Raw genomic sequence first — 11,128 nt, forward strand, 5'->3', positions numbered from 1 at the left:
CCTCTGCCTTGGTCACAGAGGTTTCCGCTCAGCTGGAGAATCAAAGGTCTGCTTGTCAGGTCGGTCCCCGGGGTTGCTGCAAACCGCACGGCAAAAAATGTTCTAAGACACAGGAGGTCCCTACTCGTAGGGTATTGGTCAAAAGAGCAGAAAACGAGCCCAAGGGAGAGAGAGCGCTTTTTGGCAAAGCACCCATTTTTTTATGTACATTTCTTGGGGTTCAACCCCCCATCACAGCGAGGTGTGTTTTATCGCATTTGTTTCACCTTACATGGTAATACAGCATAGCAACATATGCATGTTGCTATCTAACATAGAATCTAACGGCTCAGTTCGACTGCATTGATCAATAGGTCAGAGCAATAACCTTTTACACTCCTGTATGCACCCAGAGCCTAACCCCCCAAGTGCATGTATACAAGGCCCCAACAGCACTTCCTCTTTCCAGCTGTGCAGGTTCAGACAGACAGTTACACAAAGCAACTTATGCATCTGAAGCCTCTTGCAGACACTTCCTCTTTCCGACTGCAGGGTCAAATAGGCAGCTTCACACAGTAACTCACGCTAAAATGTCTCTAAGCATGTTTATAGTAATATCAGTAACACAAAAACTTAGCATGATTATATTTCTAAAGGCACATTAGCACTCATAAACCAAAATCAAAGGCAGTATTATAGTCTCAAGAGCAGAAATATATTTTAGCTGTTTTTGGGTTAACTCATGTCAAAAGCAGAAGCACAGTCTCCACTGTTCTTGAGCTGATACATTTCAAAAGCAGAAGTATAGTTTTAGCTGTCTTTTGGATTAATACAAATACATTTCAAAAAGCAAAAATATTTCAAAAAGCAGGAATATAATTTTTAATTGTTTTTTGGATTTTCACATACTCTTGTTCAACACCCTCCCATGAAAATACAAAAACACAAAATAATGCAATGTTCAGAGTGTGCTTCTATCCAGGATAATCACCAGTATGTCCCCACCACAGTCCCATAACACCAGGAACCGCTTGTTGGTCCCGGGAGATGCATACCAGTCTTTCTGCAAAGGGATATAGCCTGCCTCGTTATCAAAAGAAACAGCTTCCACAGATTTCAGGAGTGTGGCCCCTTCAACATAGGACGCTTTATTTTCCTGGGTTGGGGCCACCATCCATGGGTTTCGAAAACACCCAGGCCTGATATGTGTGAACAGTTTCCACACGCCTGGGTTTCCAGTGGATTGAGGGTGGATCTTTGTTCTCTTCAATCGTCCATTCACTAACCCACACCGAAAAATCGTTAAAAAGGGCCCATCTGAATCATGGGTCCCGGGGTAAGCAGAGATCAAAACAGGATCAGTCTGAGTACCTCTGGTCTCCCTGTCCAGGATTGCAAAGCGAACATGGCCATGTTCACTCTCTTTTTTTTGTTGCTCGAATTGGCCAACACGCTAGCCCCAGGATCCTCAGCACTAGTAGACGTCACCTCAGCAGCAGTTGGCAGCACCAGGTTTCCAGTATCCATCATCTCAGCAGCAGTCGGTGGCACCAGGTCACCTGTAGCAGCATGCAGTGGCGGACTCGCAGGAGAAGCAGGCCGGGGAGGAGACTCGGAATCAGTCGGCATCAGCAGGTCACCAGTAGCAGCATGCAGTGGTGGACACACAGGAGAGGCAGGCCGGAGAGGGGGCTCAGAAACAGTCGGCATTAAAAAAGGGGGTAAGGAACAGCACGGGGGATCTTGGGCCATGATTGTCGTACCTGCTACCGGGTCAACGGTTGGCTAAGCGCCCCTGGCCAGTGTCCGAGCGGACTTACGGCCGGTACCGACAAGCCCGGCTCGCAGAAGTAGTCCAGGTGCCCCAACACGCTTCATCCTCTTTTTCCTCCCTTTTTTCTGCTTCCTGCTCATGTTGGCCCACATCTCTTCCTCTTCTCCAAAACTGGGATTACGGATTGACTCCCTGAGCTCAGAGTATTCAACTGCAACATCCTCTCCATCAGCCTCTCTCTTTTTCTCACTCACCACGGAGCTGGCTACCAGGATATGCTCTTGCTGAAGGGGCAAGTCCGCACACCCCAACCTCCCGGAAGACTCTCTTCCGGTTCCGGGGCTACAAGTCCCACCCAGTTTATCATACTGCCATCTCCCTCCTACCCCCCTGCACAACAGCTAGGCTAGAGATACGCCGAACCTCCCTAGGTGTTGGTGGATCTACTCGGATGTCCACCAGGCTATGCAGGTGTTTCGTCCCTCGAACCCGCCCATTGACAGACATGCCGTACATTAACCCTGGCACCCCTTTGTATACTGGCAAAATGAAGCCTAACAATTCTTGGGCAAGAAAAATAACAAGTAGTTTAACAAATATTTCAATGTTTAATCACAACCAGAACCCCTATAAAATAACCGCAGATTCCGACCAAGATAACAGTCGTGTAGGCATAACTAAAGGCAGGACAGAAAATTTCTGCCACTTTGGCTGCTATAATCAAGACATATCCTGTCCAGCAATCTTCAATTTTGAGTTTTTCTCTTTTGGTTAATCCTTTACAGGCCTGGAGCATAACTTCCACCTGGTGAGCCAAGTATGACTTTTGATTTTGATCACCTCCGGGTAGCTCCTTACGATCCGACTCTCTCTGTAAACTTGGCTCTGGCTTGGAGGATCTCGGTCAAACAGATCCGACGCTCTGAAGCACCGGTATTGAGCATATGGATCGCAAGTAACAAAACTCGTAGGAGATCCTCTGCAACACCCTCTTGGCAATTCATGGTGGTCACGTCTACCCACCGTTGCCCTACAAGCTATGTTATCTACACACCATTACCACTGCACTCTATACCTGTTTTAGCCACTACAGATTTCTTGGTTAAGGGCCTGAATAACCTCATCCCCCCCAGAGCTTTTCATAACATTGAGCTTTACAGTGTACACAGCATCCAGGCGTGCATGCTTCCCATTTCAGAACATCACTTTTTCCCTCGTCATAATTTTTTCCAACCCATGTGTCTCCTCTACAGTCGACTGACAGCAGATAATGGTATCTAGGGTCTACCGTTGCCATCTTGGGTGTGTCTCTTTTTAAGCTGTAATTGGGTAACGCGTACAGGATATTTCCAATCTTTAAGCACCACCAAATTGTTTGGTAGCTGAACATGAACTACACCTGTTCCCTGAAGTTTTGATTTAACCCCTGCCTCAGTCTTCGTGTAATCCGAGTATATCCAGGCCTCGTCTCCGACCTGAAAGACAGGTGAGACATCGATTACTTGTTTTGGTTTATATTCTGCTAATCTACCCTGGCTTAGTGCTTCATTCATATAGGCCACTCCAGCCGGAGTGTCACAGTTTTCTTTGAGGGTCGTCAGGATAAGACCTTTTACTTCCCTCACTGCTCTTTCAGCCACCCCATTGGTATGGCTAATATAAGGTGTAGAATATAAGGTGTCTGGATACCTTGGCTCTCCAGCAGTTCTCTAACCTGTTTGTTTTTAAAGTGAGTTCCATTATCCATTCTAATGGTTTTTGGTTTACGTTTGGGCAGCCAATCAGCTAGTTTGTGTGCTACAACATTACCTGTGGCTCTTTTGAGAGGGAACACTTGTGTGTCTCCTCCTGCATTATCAACTATGACCAAAAACTGTTTATGACCACACTTTCCCCCCTTGGTTAACATTCCTATCCTTTTTATTTCTCGATCTGAGTACGGAATGTTTTTCCTACCCCCTTTTTTTGCGCATTCTTCGCAATTGTTTCGCACGACGCGCATCAGATCCCTGAGCTTAGGTATTTTTATGTCAGCTTTCTGACACCATCTTTTCAGTCTCTCTTCACCTACATGACCCAGCAGTCCGTGTAGGTCTGTTACGTAATGCAGGGCTTCCTCATCTGGCAGCTCATACAGCCCCTCTTTGTTTTTCCACTGTTCTGGAAGAATAGCAAAATGGTTATAGAGAGCTGATCTGGCCTGAACAAGGTCATCTACCTCTGCATTTCCTACATGCATTCTGTCTGTTAGTCCAGTGTGACTTTTTACATGCTGTACTGACAGAAGAAACGTTTTCATGAGCTGGCTGATTGCCATCCACTCTTCTTTATGTTTTAGATCTTGTCCGCGGTTATCTTGAAACCCTCTCACTTCCCAATAAGGTAAATCCTCTTTTAGTGCTGTGGCTACATAAACAGAATCTGTGATTATGTGTAACCTTCTAATTTTTCTTTTCTTGGCCGCAGCCATTCCTTCTAGACATGCTTTTACTTCGGCTATCTGCGCGCTTCCAACAGCGACACCTTTTTTTCTCTCTATTTCTTTATCATTTCTTTTAAGGATGTAGCCCCAATAGGCGTTTTCTCCATCCTCTTTTCTTTTTGACCCATCTGTGTAAAGGACCCAGTTTGCTTCGTCTAGCAGTTCCGGTTCTGTTGGTTTTATTTTCTTTCCTGACTTTACTACTTTTACCAAGGGGTCCTGGAGCATGATAACCCATGCATCCCATCCCCCCTTTAAAGCTTTAGATCCGTCTAGTTTTGCTTTAGTTAGGGTCTGAGTTGCCCCAAACTCAAAAGACACTTCCATACCAGTATTGTCTGCATACGTTCAAAGATATGGATAGAACCGGTACAGTACACATAGTTCCCTTTCCTCGTGTAAAAATCTCTTCTCTGTTGGTTTCCAGGAGGCAGAAAGGTTAAGGCAGGTGTCCTTACCTTGAACAACTTTCACATTTCCTCCCAGATCATCCACAGATACTAGGATTTTAATTGGGGCATTGGGTGTCACGTGTTTCAGTGTCAACTGATTTTCCTTACAATACTCTATGAGTTTTTGAACTTTGATTTGTTCGTCTTTGGTGAGGAGTCTGTCGTGCGTTTGCATACACCTTTTTTCCTCATCTCGGGTTCTGAGACCCTTTTTTAGCTCGTGACACTCTCTTGCCCTCCCTGCAAAGTGTGGAATATGTTCAGCTACATATTCCAATTTTCCCAACACCTGTTCTGTTTCTAAAACTGTTTTGGGTATTTTTAGGTCATCTAAGTAGCTGTCTGAGATGTCCCTTCCTTCAGTGCTTATCATAAAGCCTAGATATTTCACCTTTGATTTGCCTATCTCACATTTTTTCAGTCCTATTTTGAACCCAGTGGTTTTTAAGCGGTTAATTACCTTTTCTAGCCAGCCCAAGTGTTCTTCCTCTGTCTCAGTGGCGATAAGAACATCATCAATATATACATCAACATTTAGTCCTTCTAGGACTTTTTCCACAGTTTCTTGAAACACATTAGGGCTATTACAAAACCCCTGCGGTAGTCGGGTCCATCGGTACGCTGTTTTCTTAAGCTGAAAGCACGTTTTCATACTGGATCCGTCTGAAATGGGTATAGACCAAAAGCCATTTGCTAGGTCAATAGTGGAATAGTATTTTGCCTTTGAGGCTTCTCTGACAATTTTCTGGGGATTTAACATCGTTCTCTGGTCTTTTTGAGTTTGGTCATTTAATTCTTTGAGATTGTGTACTAATCTAAATCCTCCATCTTTTTTGTCTACAGCTTGAATTGGGGTGAGACAAGGGGGCTCTGGCTCTACCACCAGAACACCTTGTTTTACTAGTTCATCAATGGTTATTTGGATCTCTTTAGCACCTTCAGGTTTAACAGGATATTGTTTCACTTTCCCTGGGGAACCCCCCCGAATCTGGTAGGGTTCCATATTTACAAAACCGCAATCATTTTTAAACTCTGAGTATTTATCTTTTTTTTAGAATCTCTTCTAGTCTTGTTTTATTCGTTATTTCGTATTATTTCCAATTGTTGTTGGTTATTTATTTCCTTCAACCCCATTTGTCGTCCCAGTCCTTCTTGTCCTGATTTAAAGGAACACGCCGACTTATTGGGAATTTAGCTTATTCACCGTAACCCCCAGAGTTAGACAAGCCGATACATACCCTTCTCATCTCTGTGTGTGCTGTAATGCTGTCTGACGGCTCCAGCGGCATCAGGTCAGCACAGAATCTGCAGGTGAATGGTTCCAGTAATCCTGCTGCTCCGAATAAGTGACAAAATAACTCCAACATGTTCCTATTTACATGTTGTGATTTATAGAGTCACAGCGTGTAGAAAAAATAACGTAACATGAGACACAGCCACCTTCTATCCCTAAACAAACCAGGAACTATATTCTTAGGCGGAAGAATATAGTACTTTGGCGGAGTGATATGCTCGCAGCCAACCTGTCTGAGAATATAGTTCCCGGTTTGTTTACTGTTTACTGGTACAATATCCAGCAGGCTGACCTGTCCCAGAGGGAAGGAAACGTCTTCCTGTTCTGGTTCTAACCCTCCTAACTAGCAGCGTGTCCCATTGACTTTTGGTGCTCCCCCTCCCAGACCCAGAGGATCTGATAGGGGTCCACCCTTCTGCCGTTCTGGGTTCTTGCTGCTGAAAATATGCTTTCATCTCTTCTTTATTTTCATTCCTATTTCTTTGAGGGCTGTGCCCTCTATTATCCCGTTTACTGCGTGGAATAGGAAGTTCCCATTCACCCTCGCCCCTATAGGAGTCTGGGTCCGGATCATTTCCTCCTCCACTAATTGGGTCTTCTACTACCCAACTCTGAGGATTTTGTTGTTAAAACTGTTTCTCTACAGATTTGTCTCTCCTTATACACCCCTCTCTGTAAAAATCGTATCCCTGCCTGAGATATGACGTTTTCCAGGGTCTTCCTATTTCCTGGAAAGCTAGGATTTCGGGTCCTAGGCGCTCGATTTATACATCTTTTTTCTGCTATGGATACTGGGTACCAACCAGCTTCCCTACACATAGGCTCTTCCTCCCAGTCGGAATGATAGTCTCCTTCCCCTTTCAGTCTTGGGTTGAACCAATCATTCTCAGTCCGGTAGGTTGGCACACTGCACGGGTATTTGTCTGGATCGTACTTCGTATCCGGCATAGGCTTAGTGGCTCTACCTATCTGACCTCTAGAAGTCTTTTTGGGTATTGGCGGATCACAAATTGTTACTTTCCTCATCAGGTGTCTCCCCGGGTGAACCATTGTCTGGGGCCCGTGGGTTGGTTTCCTGTGGGATTTAGAATACCCTTTGACTGAGGGATAACTATAGGAGTTTTAGGTCTCGGGGTACTGGCATGTACCGGCATAGGTGGCGTTCTTTCCCTACTGCGACTTTTTCTTCTCCCCCTAGTCGGGTCGCGTGGTGGAGGAAATTCATCCTCCTCATCTGTTACTATTAATGGTTCGTTAGTTTTTGTTTTATGCTTTCTCCACATGCCTATTGGTGAAGAGGATTTATTGCTCGACGTAGGTAAATCTTCCCTGCACCATTTGTTTAATGCGCTCAGTACCCTTGTGAGATCTGGCCCTGCTGATGACGGAGTTAGTTCCCTAATCAGTGGGGATGCAGGCGGAGCTGAGCTTCCTGTTTTATGATTAAGACTTGTTGGTGTGTTATTTTGCAAGTGTTTGGTGTTTAATCTCCAACTTAATTCCTCATACAAACGCTCGTTGAGCCCTTCCTCTTCTCCGTTCCCCTCTCCCCACGGTGGGGATGGAGTAAACAGAGGCGGGTGTGATAATTGATTCTCAAAGTCGACAATTAGAGGGGTTTTTAGGAACTATGCATTTTGGGGAAGTATTTGAGATGTGTCACTCTCACTGCTCCGGCCGTCTGTTTCTACTTCCCCCTCTTGACTGTCTTCCTCTCTTTCTGACTCAGTGCTCTCATCATATTCATTCTCTGCTGTCACTACTTCATCTCTCTCTTCGTCAGCGGGCAGGAGGAGGTGGAATATTGCCCCCCCTAACAGGGGCAGGATATCCTTCGTCCAAGTGAGGAGGACTTCAGGTGGGTCTTCTCGGTCTCTCCCTCTCAGATTTATTGTTACCCTTTCTCCTGCTCGCGCTGAGTTAACTACTGGGTGTATTGCTCTAAAAGTTTCTCCGTTTGCTGTCCGCGCGATATCCCTTGCTTCTTTCCCCACTAAGGCTATTCAGTTGTTGGCATTGCCCGGGTTTGCACGGCGGTTGGGATTGAATTTCTTTGATGTATTCTTTTCCAACCCGGTATAGAATTTCTTGCTCATAATCTGGTAATGGGGGTCTCCTCATGTACGATTTGAAACATTCTGACGTGTGCACAAAAGTGCTGCCTTTAATTGGGGATCCCCCTTTAATTGTTTGCACCACTGTTTTTTCCCTGTATCTGAGTCTGCATATCTTGCATCCCCTTGGTGTTCTGCAGCCCAGAATCCTATAGAGGAACTTGGCACATTCCCAGGGGTTGCTGAGTGGTTTTTTTCTGCTTGTTTGCTATTTTGTGCTCCTAGAGAGGTATCTCTCGATCCTTCTACTAGGTGGCTTGACATACCAATCATTCCGGTTTTAATTGGTATTTGCACTACTACATCTGCACAGGGCGTGTGAAGGTTTTTAGCCGGCCGCAGAAACAGGTCCGGGTATAGCGGCTCCGGGCAGACCAGAGCCTTCTCTATTTTCCGCATGACATCTTCTGGACAACATATCACCCATTCACAACTTTTGTGGTTCTGTAGCAGTCTAATTAGTGCGCGCACACAATCTTTTTGTGAGTACTGGAAGCTCCCATCCCCGAACAGGATTATCACCCGGCCCGTGTGTTTGGCTGCCAATGCTCCTTCCTGCATTATTCTATACAAGTATTTTTCATCGTTTTCATCATAGAACGCGGATGTTAGCCTATCTGGGCTGTTTTTATCACTGTAGCAACAGTGGATTATTTCACCATAACTTCCACTATCCCTAATTGTTTGTTGAACTATTGTCCCGTCTGGTAATAGTTCAGAAGGTTCCCAGTCACATGTTTTGGGGAACCTCCGTTTTAACGCCTCTGCTACCCCTCCTCCGTGGTTCAGTGACCGATTTGCTGGATTAAACCACGAGGTCATTCTCATTTGTCCAGGAAATGGACTACACTTTTCAATATCTCCACGGAAATATTTTATCGAACCGTTGCCGGTTTTAACCATGCTATAGGAAAGCCCTGAAGCTAGGTTTATGTGAGGATCACCTAGGGCTCTTTCCGTCCCCTCTTCCTCTGAATCCTCAAATGCAGACGCGGTGCTGGCCATGCTCGGGGGGCCTACTTCAGTGATTTGCTCGTGTGGAAATACTGTTTTGACAAAATGCCCCTGCCGCCGATTTGAGTCCTACTTTAGTACTAATTGACTGTTCGCGTTGCTTTCGTCTTTTTTCAACTACTTCACCAAACCCGTTGGAATGTTCAGGCTTTAACCCGGGGACCCTTCTTCATTTGCCGGCAGTGAAGGGCTCAGTCTGCCTACTGTTCCTAGGGCTGTAGCTTCTATGCACTATTTCAGCACAGTTGCGCGGCGCGCTACTTCAGTCTAGTTCTAAAGCGTTTGAACCTGCTGATCTCGTGGTCAGCAGGTTCCAGTGATGCTAACCTGTTTTGACACTTCCAGCTATTATTTTTTAATAACTCTACGTTACAGTTCTTAGCGCACTGCGAATAAAAATCAGTGTCTTAATCAGCTTTGACTCTTCTAGCCACCTAAATAGCTTTATGTTACTGTCCTTAAGCACTGTGAGTGGGTTTTTAAATGGTTAATCTGTTGTTCCCTGTACTAGTTATTTTTATAACGTAGCATCACAGTTTTTAACGCATTTGCCCCACGTTATGGGCGCCATGTGGAACGATGTGACAGTTATCTAGTCATGGTATCACTTTTTCTTTTAAAGCCAACTCCCTTTCTCCCTCTAGATAACCCTCGCCCTCTAAGCCCTCTTCTGCCGTACAGCCGTTACAGATACTGTCAGCGGGGCGGATGGTTAAGCCTATATTAAAGGAGTTATTTCAGAAACTTCCCTATATTTAATACTGTAGGTACTAAAACATTATAGGTTCAAATATTATAAATATTGTATTATAAATATTAATAGGTTCAGATGAATTAATTGAAATACTTTCCTATGGTTTAGATTAATTTTAGAGAGACACACACACCCCCGCACTCGCGGGTTCTCGCTACAGTGGAAACCCGATGACAAGACAAGAGGCTTTTGATTGAAAACCTAGATGTCCCCCGTATGTGAAATACACAGCACACAGAAGACCTTTATAACCAAACAATTACAATTGATTACTCACACTCGGACAGCTGCCTCTGCCGTGGTCACAGAGGTTTCCGCTCAGCTGGAGAATCAAAGGTCTGCTTGTCAGGTCGGTCCCCGGGGTTGCTGCAAACCGCACGGTTAAAGAGGAGGCTACCACTTCCCCTTTCGGGGGGTCCCCGCTCACGCGGGCAAGTGGCAAAAAAGAAGAAAAAAGGAAAGAAAGTCTTCTAAAAGAGCAAAAAAAGACTCACAAGGTTTTTTGGGTCACCTTGCTCAAGACGAACACAGGTGGTTTTATTTTTTGTTTTTAAAAAGCAAAAAGTTAACAAGCAAACAAAATAAATGGAAAAATGAACAGAGTTCAATCACTCAAAAAATGCTCTAAGACACAGGAGGTCCCTACTCGTAGGGTCTTGGTCAAAAGAGCAGAAAACAAGCCTAAGGGAGAGAGAGCGCTTTTTGGCAAAGCACCCATTTTTATTTGTACATTTCTTGGGGTTCAACCCCCCATCACAGCGAGGTGTGTTTTATCGCATTTGTTTCACCTTACATGGTAATACAGCATAGCAACATATGCATGTTGCTATCTAACATAGAATCTAACGGCTCAGTTCGACTGCATTGATCAATAGGTCAGAGCAGTAACCTTTTACACTCCTGTATGCACCCAGAGCCTAACCCCCCAAGTGCATGTATACAAGGCCCCAACAGCACTTCCTCTTTCCAGCTGTGCAGGTTCAGACAGACAGTTACACAAAGCAACTTATGCATCTGAAGCCTCTTGCAGACACTTCCTCTTTCCGACTGCAGGGTCAAATAGGCAGCTTCACACAGTAACTCACACTAAAATGTCTCTAAGCATGTTTATAGTAATATCAGTAACACAAAAACTTAGCATGATTATATTTCTAAAGGCACATTAGCACTCATAAACCAAAATCAAAGGCAGTATTATAGTCTCAAGAGCAGAAATATATTTTAGCTGTTTTTGGGTTAACTCATGTCAAAAGCAGAAGCACAGT

General features: G+C 44.8%; 1 long non-coding RNA gene across 7 annotated transcripts in view; it reads left to right on the forward strand.

The window, feature by feature from the left end:
- Positions 1-7,711: 7,711 nt before the first annotated feature.
- LOC114566819 (uncharacterized) overlaps positions 7,712-11,128 on the forward strand; it is a 38,025-nt gene continuing 34,608 nt past the window's right edge. For all 7 annotated transcript variants that reach the window (XR_003694098.1, XR_003694097.1, XR_003694101.1 and 4 more), the window contains exon 1: positions 7,712-7,839. This is a non-coding gene — a long non-coding RNA (uncharacterized LOC114566819). The remainder of the gene's footprint in view (positions 7,840-11,128) is intronic.

Source organism: Perca flavescens, chromosome 2 (genome assembly GCF_004354835.1).
Source record: "Perca flavescens isolate YP-PL-M2 chromosome 2, PFLA_1.0, whole genome shotgun sequence".
Lineage (NCBI taxonomy): Eukaryota > Metazoa > Chordata > Actinopteri > Perciformes > Percidae > Perca > Perca flavescens.